Source organism: Moschus berezovskii, chromosome 9 (genome assembly GCF_049115385.1).
Source record: "Moschus berezovskii isolate FMDL1 chromosome 9, NW_MosBer_1.0, whole genome shotgun sequence".
Classification (NCBI taxonomy): Eukaryota; Metazoa; Chordata; class Mammalia; order Artiodactyla; family Moschidae; genus Moschus; species Moschus berezovskii.
Window position 1 is genome coordinate 100,571,906 of NC_142468.1, and position 13,552 is coordinate 100,585,457.

Below are 13,552 nucleotides of genomic sequence, written 5' to 3' on the forward strand. Positions count from 1 at the left end.
TGATTTTGGAGCCCAGAAAAATAAAGCAAGCCACTGTTTCCACTGTTTCCCCATATATTTGCCATGAAGTGATTGGACTGGATGCCATGACCTTAGTTTTCTGAATGTTGAGCTTTAAGGCAGCTGTTTCACTCTCTTCTTTCACTTCATCAAGAGACTCTTTAGTTCCTCTTCCGTTTCAGACATAAGGGTGGTGTCATCTGCATATCTGAGGATATTGATATTTTCCCCAGCAATCTTGATTCTAGCTTGTGCTTCCTCCAGCCCAGCATTTCTCATGATGTACTCTGCATATAATTTAAATAAGCAGGGTGACAATATACAGCCTTAATGTACTCTTTTTCCTATTTGGAAACAGTCTGGTCTTCCACGTCCAGTTCTTACTGTTGCTTCCTGACCTGCATACAGGTTTCTCAAGAGGCAGGTCAGGTGGTCTGGGATTCCCATCTCTTTCAGAATTTTCCACAGTTTATTGTGATCCACACAGTCAAAGGCTTTGGCATAGTCAATAAGGCAGAAATAAATGTTTTTCTGGAACTCTCTTGCTTTTTTGATTATCTAGAGGATGTTGGCAATTTGATCTCTTGTTATTCTGCCTTTTCTAAAACCAGCTTGAACATCTGGAAATTCATGGTTCACGTATTGCTGAAGCCTGGCATGGAGAATTTTTAGCGTTACCTTACTAGCGTGGGAGATGATGGCAATCATTTGGTAGTAGAGAGCATTCTTTAGCATTGCCTTTCTTTGGGATTGGAATGAAAACTGACCTTTTCCAGTCCTGTGGCCACTGCTGAGTTTTCCAAATTTGCTGGCATAATGAGTGCAGCACTTTCACAGCATTATCTTCCAGGATTTGAAATAGCTTAACTGGAATTCCATCACCTCCACTAGCTTTATTTATAATGATGCTTCCTAAGGCCCACTTGACTTCACATTCCAGGATGTCTGGCTCTAGGTGAGTGATCACACCATCGTGATTATCTTGGCCGTGAAGATCTTGTTGTACAGTTATTCTGTTTATTCTTGCCACTTCTTCTTAACATCTGATTCTGTTAGGTCCATACTATTTCTGTTCTTTACTGTGCCCATCTTTGCATGAAATGTTCCCTTGGTATCTCTAATGTTCTTGAAGAGATCGCTAGTCTTTCCCATTCTATTGTTTTCCTCTATTTCTTTGCATTGATCACTGAGGAAGGCTTTCTTATCTCTCCTTACTATTCTTAGGAACTCTGCATTCACATGCTTATATCTTTCCTTTTCTCCTTTGGTTTTTGCTTCCCTTCTTTTCAGAGCTATTTGTAATGCCTCCTCAGACAGGCATTTTGCTTTTTTGCATTTCTTTTCCATGGGGATGGTCTTGATTCCTGTCTCCTGTACAATGTCATGAACCTCCATCCGAAGTTCATGAGGCACTCTGTCAGATCTAGTCCCTTAAATCTATTTCTCACTTCCACTATATAATCCTAAAGGATTTGATTTAGGTCATACCTGGATGGTCTAGTGGTTTTCCCCACTTTCTTCAATTTCAGTCTGAATTTGGCAATAAGGAGTTCATGATCTGAGCAACAGTCAGCTCCTGGTCTTGTTTTTGCTAACTTTATAGAGCTTCTCCATCTTTGGCTGCAAAGAATATAATCAATCTGATTTCGGTTTTGGCCATCTGGTGATTTCCATGTGTAGAGTCTTTTCTTGTGTTGTTGGAAGAGGGTGTTTGCTATGATTAGTGAATTCTCTTGGCAAAACTTTATTAGCCTTTGTCCTGCTTTATTCTGTTCTCCAAGGCCAAATTTGTCTGTTACTCCAGGTGTTTCTTGACTTCCTACTTTTGCATTCCAGTCCCCTAATGAATGGACATCTTTTTTGAGTGCTAATTCTAGAAGGTTCTGTAGGTCTTCATAGAACAGTTGAACTTCAGCTTCTTCAGCATTACTGGTCGGGGCACAGACTTGGACTATATAGGGTTAGCAAGAGGCAATGGAGAAGGCAATGGCACCCCACTCCAGTACTCTTGCCTGGAAAATCCCATGGATGGAGGAGCCTGGTAGGCTGCAGTCCATGGGATCGCTAAGAGTCGGATACGACTGAGCAACTTCACTTTCCCTTTTCACTTTCCTGCATTGGAGAAGGAAATGGTGACCCACTCCAGTGTTCTTTCCTGGAGAATCCCAGGGACGGCAGAGCCTGGTGGGCTGCCGACTATGGGGTCGCACAGATTTGGACACGACTGAAGTGACTTAGCAGCAGCAGCAGCAAGAGGCAAAGAGCATAACTTGTTGGTGAGTCAGCCCTTATAGGGAATTTCCATCAAGTAGCCACATGATAATATTGTTTTGTTTTATGCTATTTGCCAGTTCTAATTACAAGGGAGGCTGTACAATGTCTCTAAATGAATTCAGGTATCCATTACAAATGACGAACAGGAGAAGGCCACACAGCAGATAATAGCAGTCTCTGCTACCTGGTCTACGATCATGGCTAAACTAGATACTGGTGAGGAAAATAGTGGAGTTGGGATTGACCTTGGTTAGTGAGATGTAGATTTTTATAAAGAGTTTGAGGCTTGGTGGAAGTACATAGGCAACTAATCCCAAGAAAATGAGGTGGCATTATCAAGAAAAAAGAAAGTCATGGTTAGGAAGCTAACAGGTTTTGCCCATAGCAGTTGTCAGTGTTACTCAGTATTGCTTGAAAATTTTAGTTAACAAGATAAGTAATATAAAAAATATTGTTTGGAGATCATTTTATCATTAACCTAATACAAAGAAGAGAAAGTAGTAGAAAAACTATTAGAAATGAGATGTCAGCAATGATACCATTTACCACCTATATGTGTAAAACAAAAACAGTAACAGTAAGATCAATCATGTTAGGGGAAAACATAATTTAAGTGCAGCACCCAAGTACAAAGTGTGCAAGATTAGATTTAACAAAAATGTGTTACCAAAAATGTGTTGAAATAACAAACATGACAAAATTTTGCTGTCATGATAGTAAATATTTAAAGGGATGTAAGAATTTCCTATTATACTCAATTTTGTAATTCTATTAATTTTTTCTGCATTTTATAAGTTTAATATTGTGATATCAAAATGACTAGTAGAACTTGTTTTAATTTTAGAAAAAAAATCAACTGAATTTAGAATAAAAAGATATAAAAACATACAAGAACCCTTTGAATGAATAAAGCAATGAGATAGGACATGCGCTTTCTAACACTAAGATATACCATCAAACATAATGAGTAAAAATAAAGTGCATAGGACCTCCTCAAAAGTTAACAGCCAAGACAAGGAATAAAATGAGCAGACCCGAAAAAGAACCTGATGCATCTACAAATTTGCTAGGTTTTATATATATAAATATATATATATATATATATATATAAAATTGTTAGTGGAGTAACTATTTCATTGGAATGATGGAAAATTTCCTTATATCATTTCTCAATAAATTTCAACAGATTTGAGTTTAAATGTGACATTTTCAACCTTAATAAAATTTATAGTTAAAGTCACCTGGAATATATATTTGCCTAAATATAACATTTCTTAATGCTTATTTTAGAAATTAAACTACAACAACAAAACAAAAGAAACTATACAAAATCCCACAATTCACAACTAGTGACAGCTTCCAAAACCCCCTTGATTATCTATTGTACCCTTTAAAGAATTGCCAGTTTGAGAATTGAAAAATGGTGTCTCAATTTCCATAATGGCAAAAGTCTCTTTTTAACAATCCCAGTTACTTTTTACTGCCAGTCTCTGAGGACTCTGAAACAAGCCAGTGAGTTTTCTCCTTTATACCTCCTATTAAGGGATACATTTATATATTGAGCAGTTTGAAGTCCAGAGCAGAAAATAAAATCACTGGATAATAACTGAGCATTCAGGATTTCATAGTGATGTTACTTCTAAAGTACAAGTGCAACTGGTAGGTTACATCATCCTGATGTGTTACTCTACCTATATATCACATCTGTCACGCTAGTTCATTTATGATATAAATGTGTCTGTAAGTGATAAAATTCAAATGCCAAAATAATAACTGAGGTGAGGGTTGAAGAGTGAGATTGCACTGGAAAAAAACATTATTTTTATATAAGTGGAAAAAATATAAAAATCACTGTAATCATGTTTGCTGGGAATTAAGGCAGCAATCCAGGCCGAATAAATTATACTTAGAGAATAATATTCTTAGAAATATTCTTAGATAATTATTCTTAGAGAATAATTATTCTTTTTTATTTTTTCAAGATATTTTAATTGTTTGGAGACCCTGATCAGATTAAATGACTTTATTCTTTGAGCTACTACATAATATAGAGGAATTTGAATATTTGTTTCTAGGGATGCAGTTACTATAAAGGGAGATAGATAACAAAACTGCAAGGATAAAATGCCTGATTCATGGCTTGGACAATAATAGAGTTTCAACATATACAAAATATTGATGCTTTCATTACACTTGTTCAGAATTATGGAGAGGAATATATGACAAACTATCCAGTGACAGCAGTCTGAAAACGGCCATGTATTTAAACAAACATTAGCTTTTCTAGTAGTCATGTATGGAAGTGAGAGTTCTGAAGAATTGATGCTTTTGAACTGTGATGTTGGAGAAGACTCTTGAGAGTCCCTTGAACTGCAAGGAGATCCAACCAGTCCATTCTAAAGGAGATAAGTCCTGGGTGTTCACTGGTAGAACTGATGTTGAAGCTGAAACTCCAATACTTTGGCCACCTGATTTGAAGAGCTGACTCATTTGAAAAGACCCTGATGCTGGGAAAGATTGAGGGCAGGTGGAGAAGGGGACGACAGAGGATGAGATGGTTGGATGGCATCACCGACTCAATGGACATGGGTTTCTGTGACTCTGGGAGTTGGTGATGGACAGGGAGGCCTGGCGTGCCGAGGTTCGTGGGATCGCAAAGAGTCGGACACAACTGAATGACTGAACTGAACTGAGTTTGTAAAAATAAAAAAAAGAGAGAAGAATCACCCTGTCTAGGATGTGATGTTTGCCAGGTCAATGAGCACCTTCAAATCTACTTATGTGCATACTTCAGAAAAACACAGAAGATCCAGTGGCTGTAGCTTAGATAAAATCATTGTCTTGCATTAAGAGTGCAAAGCACAAAGAAGGAATGATGATTCACATATCAATTTTCATATCCATATCAATTTTCATATCCATATCATATCCAATTTTCACATATCCATTTTTTATCTGACTACCATGTGAAAGAACGAAGTTTCTATGCAACTCTGATAATGGTGTCAAACATAATGGTTAGAGTACGGCCACTTATCAAATGTGTGTCTTACTGATATTAATCTTACATACCTAAGTGCATAAAACGTTCGTTATGATCAACCGGATATACTGTGTCTCTAAAAACTATACTGTGTGATTAACAGGTTAAAGGTACACAAATAATCAAATATGTCCTATTTTATTCTCTCATTTTGGCATTAGGTCTGCCTCTAGGCTCTGAAAAAGGCAATAAAAGCACTAGGGATGATCACTGAGCCTGTAATTAAACTTGAACAATAGAGCTAAAGTCAGATCTACAGGGGAGGCAATGAAATAAGTGAATTTATGTAGATGAAATATTGACTTTTCCTTTTATTCATATTTTAAAAAAATAATTTCGCTTAACAGAGTCCACCTCAATCAGCACCACAATATCTATGACTTCTGTCTATCCTTGACAAAGTTAAAGGTTAAAGGAAACAAGGAAAATCAACGAGAGGAAATAGGTCCAAAGGTGAGAAGTAACTATCCAAAGATGCTACTCTGTTTGAACAGTTCATCATACTTTTAGTTTGTTTGTTTAGATGCACAATGGTAAACAATTCAGTCACCCTGCTTCTTACATCTCTTTGAGTGAAAAGTTGAACAGGACTACCTTGGTTACATCACTAGCTCATGGTCTTAGTAACAGTATTTTTGGTATTTCTACATACTTATTGCAGTTATGAAAATATGTGAGTTAAAAAGCAAATATCAGATAAAATCGGTCACGGATTTTGCAACACTCGCCTGCCAATGCAGGAGATGCAACTGATATCCCTGGGTCAGAAAGATCCTCTGGAGGAAGGCAAAGCAACCCACAGTATTCTTGCCTGGCAGGCTACCGTCCACAGGGTCGCACAGAGTTGAACACAACTGAAGTGATAGTATGCAGCATGCAGGGTAAGAATGCGCAGATGGAATAAACTTATTTACACAGCCACATAAAGGGAAGATTTAGGAAAATAGGTGAAATGAGTATCTGCACTTTTGAGAGTTAATCTGGTGTTTCAGGTGTAAATGAATAGGGTTTGATCTCAGTAAACCACGGAGCTGTCTCAATACTTAACTTTCTATCAACAATACATGTCTTTAATCAATCTACTTCAGGAAGCATAAGGCACATAATGTGATTTTGGCAATAATTTTTTATTTTATAGAGTTATTTACTATCCTCATAATGTTTATGGGATGAGTAGACCAGTAGTGACGAATTCTCCTTCATTTCTGATTTTTCTAAATTGCATCTTCTCTTTTCTTCTTAGCCTATCTAGAGTATCATTGCTTTAATTCATTTTTTTTAACAACCAGGTCTTGGTTTCACTGGTTTCTTTTGTTATCTTTCTCTGAATTCTACATTTAATTTTTGCTATAATTTTTGTTATTTATTTTCTTCATGCTGCTTTAGGCTTGAATTGGTCTTCATAATATCTTTTTTAGTAAAGTAAACTTATTACTGCATACTGAGGATATCATAATGTACTTCTTGAGATTCACAAAAGATAAAAATCTACCTCCAGGAGATTTTGAAAACTCTCCTTTTCACTCTAATAGTTTAAGTGTTTCTACACAGTGTGATCTGGAGTTGAACATGAAAGGAGACAAGTTTTCTGTGTCTAACTGAACTTGCTTTGCACTAACCATCAGAAAATTTGATTTAACTTGGTCCATAATCATCACCTTTTTACGGTCTCATGGTCCTGTGAAATATCTCCAACTGCTAAATACCTAAAAAGCAGTCCTACTGCCAAACTGTCATTACTCTGAATAAAAGGCAAAATGCTTAAGTAAATATTAAGTTCCCTGATCTGTTACTTCCTATCACACCCTCTTTGTTTTCCCTTATCAGACAGCTTCTGCAGAAGGATGAATGGATCTCCTGAATAACAGATCAAGTGTTTCTGAGTTCATTTTGGTGGGACTTTCTACTTCTCAAGAAACTCAAATATTCTTTTTTGCAATCTTCTTGCTGGTCTATGTCGCCGTCCTAGTAGGAATCCTCCTCATTGTCATCTCTGTGATAGCTGATAACCATCTTCACTCCCCCATGTATTTCTTCCTGGAAAATTTATCATTTTTTGATGTATGTCTTTCTTCTGCTGCAATTCCCAAAGTGACTTCAGACTTCCTTAGAAAACACAAGACCGTCTCCTGGTGGGGCTGCTGATCCAGACGTTCTTTATGCACTTCTTTGGGGGTGGAGAGATGTCTCTTCTGATAGCTCTGGCCATTGACAGGTATGTTGCCATATGCAAACCCTTGCACTGCAAGACCATCGTGAGTCACAGGGTGCTCATTGGGCTTCTACTGCTCTCATGGGTGACTGGGCTTATCCATACTACAAGCCAGATGGTTTCTACAGTGGGTTTGCCTTTCTGCGGTCCCAGTGTATTGGACAGCTTTTTTTGCGACCTCCCCCTGGTCATCAAGCTTGCCTGCACTGATCCTTACATCCTGGAGCTCTTGGTGATCGTGAACAGCAGGCTCTTGCCCTGATCTGCTTCATTCTCTTGCTCGTATCTTACGTGGTCATGCTGCTCACCATCTGGCAGCACTCCTCCAGTGCACCCTCTGAGGCTCTGTCCACACTGTCTGCTCACATCACTGTCGTCACTCTCTTCTTTGGCCCTGCCATCTTCATCTATGCTTTCCCATTTAATAGTTACTCTGTAGATAAATTTCTGTCTATGTTGTACTCTGTCATCACTCCTCTCCTTAATCCAATTATTTATACTCTGAGGAATCAGGAAATGAAGGCAGCCATTAAGAGACTGAGCAACCAGCATATTGGTTCCTGGTTCACCCCCTAAATATTGTCTGCTGTATACGATCATTTTTTGTTCCCTGCAATTGGGGGGTTGTTATTGTTTAGCTGCTCAGTGTTGTCTGACTCTTTGCAACCCCATGAATGGTAGCCCAAGAGGCTCCACTGCCATGGAGTGGATTACTATTTCCTCCTCCAGGAGATCTTCTTTATCCAGGGATTTAGCCCATATTTCCTACACTGGCAAGTGGATTCTTTATGGCTTAGCCACCAGGGAAGATCATTTAAATATTTCTTCAAATAATTGAAATCAAATGTTAAATAATATTAAATTTCTACCTTACTAAATGTGAGGAAAATAAGGTATCTTTTTATTTTATTGGAAAATATTCTTAGCACAAATGTAATACATCAATAAGCTTGCATTCATTGCCTCCTTTAACTCCTTGTTTTAGAATTCAAGGGAACTCTTATGAATGTTTAAAATAAATGATACACACTCGTGGTTATCACACAACACTGCTCTCTGCCTTGCAGAGTAATGAGGAGGCATCCATATTAGGCGTGGTGATGTTAGAAGATCATGTTAAGAAGTCTTCACAGAAAAGCATTAAAAAAGCTAAAGAATAGACATGTGAGTGGGAAAAAGAGCATTCCAGGCAGAAGGAAAACTTTATATGGATATTGTAAAGTGAGAAAGTCATATTAGGTACCAAAGACAGACGTTTATGAGGGATGTTGATGACTAAAAGGAAGAAAGACACGTGCAGAGATTACATAGAAAGGTAGAGACCAGAGTATTTAGGCCTCGTGAATCCTAGTTTTTAGCAACATAAAGCAATTAAAGAGTTCTGAGAATGGGAGGTTTGAGAATAGATTCAACATACTTCTAAAGTGTCATGAAGGTTTGTCTTCTTAAGTGAGAATAAATTGTAATAGAAATGAACACAGAGAAAATAGTGGGCTATATGAGGTTACAAATCTGAATTTATTAATGAGTCAGTGAGCTTATGAAAACATTGCAAAGAGTCCTTCTAAAGACGTATTGAAAACCTAAATTACGCAAACATCTTCAGGATCACCTCTTTTGATGTATTTTATTAACATATTGCAAAACAAGGAACCTGGAATAAGGCATATTTTCTCTCATTTTCATCTTATTTGTTTTTTCCCTTGTGTTCGATTGTATCTGCCTGCAGGGAAAAAGCAAATTAGCCAGGATGGCATGGTCAGGCTCTCTCACCCTACAGCCTCATGCTCTTGCCCCACATTTTGCAAATAATGATTATGTAACAGCTCTGATCACTTGGAGCGCTGTGCATTCACATCACCAGGTGCTGCTGGCCTGTGGGCTACTTTGTGTGATACAGATATGTGAACTCCACCTAGAGAGCAGTGGCATTACTGCTGCATCACGGCTGCGTCCGTTGGGTAAGCCACAAGAGGAGAGAAGACAGCGTGACTGCTGCTACCACTGCCGCATCAGCCAGGAGAGAACACAGTTATGACCGCTGTGCCAGCCTAGAGAGAGGTTGTGCTGTGGTTTTCCTCCAGCTTCCCCACTTGTACCTTATCTACCATGGGTTCAAGGAAAAGAAAACATAGTATGAATTGGCATCACAAACAGGATGAGAAGCAATACACCGCCCTGTTTTAGTTTGACCTTAGACATTGTGCACCAAATATTTAAGTTTATTCTGAAAAATTAAATGTGTACAATCCTTAACAACTGGTATGGGTAATCTCATCTGGATATCAATATTGTGCTCATATTATCCTTCTAATTTCTATTTTTAAGAATGCTCAGCTCTCTTGCAAACATCTCCTCAAAGGTCATACTATGTTGAGGTGTATATCTCCTTAGCTGAAATACTTTTCTAATGGCATTCTAATTGCTGGCAGTTGCCTGGAGAACTACATTGAAAAAAATTCTGAGGTTCAGTTAGAAAGAATAAAAAATTTATTAGCAATATTTACTATGGGCTTTGGAAATGAATCATATTTATCATATATTTACAACCCTTATTTTCTTGTAACCTTTTCAAGAGGATTTTAATTGAGGAGACATGGCAGAGTTCAGTTCAGTTCAGTCGCTCAGTCGTGTCCGACTCTTTGCGACCCCATGAATCACAGCACGTCAGGCCTCCCTGTCCATCACCAACTCCTGGAGTTCACTCAAACTCATGTCCATTGAGTTGGTGATGCCATACAGCCATCTCATTCTCTGTCGTCCCAGTCTCCTTCCACCCCCAATCCCTCCCAGCATCAGAGTCTTTTCCAGTGAGTCAACTCGTTGCATGAAGTGGCCAAAGTATTGCAGTTTCAGCTTTAGCATCAGTCCTTCCAATGAACACCCAGGATTGATCTCCTTTAGAATGGACTGGTTGGATCTCCTTGCAGTCCAAGGGACTCTCAAGAGTCTTCTCCAGCACCACAGTTCAAAAGCATCCATTCTTCGGCGATCAGCTTTCTTCACAGTCCAACTCTCACATCCATACATGACCACGGGAAAAACCATTGCCTTGACTAGACGGACCTTGGTTAGCAAAGTAATGTCTCTGCTTTTTAATATGCTATCTACGTTCGTCATAACTTTCCTTCCAAGGAGTAAGCGTCTTTTAATTTCATGGCTGCAATCAGCATCTGCAGTGATTTTGGAGCCCAAAAAAATAAAGTCTGACACTGTTTCCACTGTTTCCCCATCTATTTCCCATGAAGTGATGGGACCAGATGCCATGATCTTCATTTTCTGAATGTTGAGCTTCAAGCCAACCTTTTCACTCTCCTCTTTCACTTTCATCAAGAGGCCTTTGAGTCCCTCTTCACTTTCTGCCATAAGGGTGGTGTCATCTGCATATCTGAGGTTATTAATATTTCTCCCGGCAATCTTGATTCCAGCTTGTGCTTCTTCCAGCCCAGCGTTCCTCATGATGTACTCTGCATATAAGTTAAATAAGCAGGGTGACAATATACAACTTTGGCGTACTCCTTTTCCTGTTTGGAACCAGTCTGTTGTTCCATGTCCAGTTCTAACTGTTGCTTCCTGACCTGCATACAGGTTTCTCAAGAGGCAGGTCAGGTGGTCTGGTATTCCCATCTCTTTCAGAATGTTCCACAGTTTATTGTAACCTCCATAATATTCTTTTAATATTGTTGAGCCATCATGAAGTTAAACATAATTGTAAGACTACATGAAATTCCAAATCTGCTAAACTCCACTAACTAATCACTTATTGAGTACCACAAATCATTTTGATCACCCTGGTGAAGGCCAGGGGTTTCCCTGGTGGCTCAGACAGTAAAGTGTCTGCCTTTAATGTGGGAGACCTGGGTTCGGTCCATGGGTCGGGAAGATCCTCTGGAGAAGGAAATGGCAACCCACTCCAGTACTCTTGCCTGGAAAATCCCATAGATGGAGGAGCCTAGTAAGGTACAGCCCATGGGATCGCAATGAGTCAAACATGACTGAACGTCTTCACTTCACTTCACTGGTGAAGGCCTCCTCTGCTTGTCCTAGCTCCTGAGTGTGTGTGCTTCTTTCTCTTTCTCTCTCTCTTATTCCCTTACAGAGTAAAAGGAAAGTTTTCTCTGTGTTAAGAACTAGTCTATAGTCTATGAATTTTCTTACATGCCTTGCTCTGTGTGTATCTATTTATTTTAATTCTAATTGAATAAATGCATTCAATTATCAAATTATAAATATTCAGATTGTAAAGCCAAATGAATAGAATTATAGTTTTCTGAAGTCCATCATCTATGGTAGATCCATTTTCATAAATTTGCTTACCCTCTACCAACCAAAACACTTAAGTTAATGCTTTTTTTCTGGAAAGCACTTATTAGGGAGACTCCACACAACTCATACACTTGATGAATTCATAATCAACTTAAATAATGAGAGACTAAGTCCTTACTCTGAACTCTAGAGACAACTAACTAGCACCTTTACTCTAATAATTCCCTCTGGGCGTTAATCACTAATCTACACCTTATGTATGTGTTTTGTGTCCTTTTTCTTTCTGACCTGCAAATGATTGTCGTGTATATCCACAGAGGCATAAAAGATAAATATATATTCAGAATCTTACTGTGTCTACGTATCTTTGAAGAGGCCATTCCTCAGCTAGAACTGGTAGGTTTAAATAGCAGTGCTAATAACGTAGAGAAACTGTATACTTTAATAAAGGAGGAAACTTTGTATACGAAACCTAGAAATTAATGAAAACCAGATTATTCTGATCATGAAGGCAATGGTAAAATACAACTTGGGTCAGATAGCATCTGGACAAATTTACCCAGTTTTATTAAGAAGAAAGCCAGAGGCTGTGGGGGAAGCCCTCATAAAGTCCTCCTCTGTTAAACTTATAACAATACTTGGCCCATAAAAGCTATTCAATAGTTGTTAGGTACAATGCCTTTGTTTCATCTAGATAAAATATTTGCATGTGTTAATTAATGTAGTACGTAAATATCAAAGTGTGATATTTGATATCATCCCACTTAAGAGAATGGTTATTCCATGCACTTTAGTGGCACCTCTTTACACAAAGACCATTTTCCACCTTAGGCAAAATAATCAAGATAGTAATAAAGTCTATCTTTGGAGAATTCCACGGACAGAGGAGCCTGGTGGGCTACAGGCTCTGTAGTCACAGAGTCAGACACCACTGAGCGACTATCACTGCACTTCACTTAGTTCTTCTGTCTCTACTTTCCTTTGACCATCAACTCAGTGGACCTTTCCCCTTTTGACTGCTCCAACTTAAGAATTCAAGGTCATCACACTCCTTTCCACAGATACCTGGTAAAACCTGCAGGCAGATAAAGTAGTGTTCTTCACTGTCCAAACCTCTGTTTCTTTATCTGAAATTAAGGAAACTTTCTAGAGCAGTCTGAGACCCATGTACTAAAATCATCTGTATACAAAACTCTTGCTAATGTTATACTCACAGAAAAGCTTATAAAGGTCTACCCTAAAATGTTAAAGGTGGTTATCTCTGAGTGAAAGAATGCAATAAATTTATGCCTTATAATTTTTATGTTTGCTGAAGTTTTTTGTTGTTGCTCTGCGATAAGCATATGTTATCTTTCCAATCAGAAAAAAAGTAAACCATTTTTAATTAATAAGATTATATTTTTTAATTTAGAAAAGTCAAGTAAAGAATAAGAATAAAAATTATCTGTGATGAGAACCCAGAGATAACTGTATATATAAAAGGTATACCATTACATACACAGTACATATTATTTTAAACGTACCACTTATCAATATATAATAAATATCTCCCAGGTCAATAGAGTGATTTTATACCACTTTTAAAATATATTTGTTGTATTTTATTATATGGACATTTTAAATTTTCTTTATTATTAATGTATAATAACCTTGCTTTTATTTAGCTATAACGGAAGAGAAAAACGTTAAAATTTTACATAGCCTCCTACTCCTTCTTCCTCTGTAACTCAGCTTGCTCCTTGCAAAGTCTGGATCGC

The 13,552-nt window shown here is 38.0% G+C and overlaps 1 pseudogene; it reads left to right on the forward strand.

Moving 5' to 3' along the window:
* The first annotated feature begins 7,165 nt into the window (after positions 1-7,165).
* LOC129563545 (olfactory receptor 4K13-like) lies at positions 7,166-8,105 on the forward strand (annotated as a pseudogene).
* Positions 8,106-13,552: the final 5,447 nt, after the last annotated feature.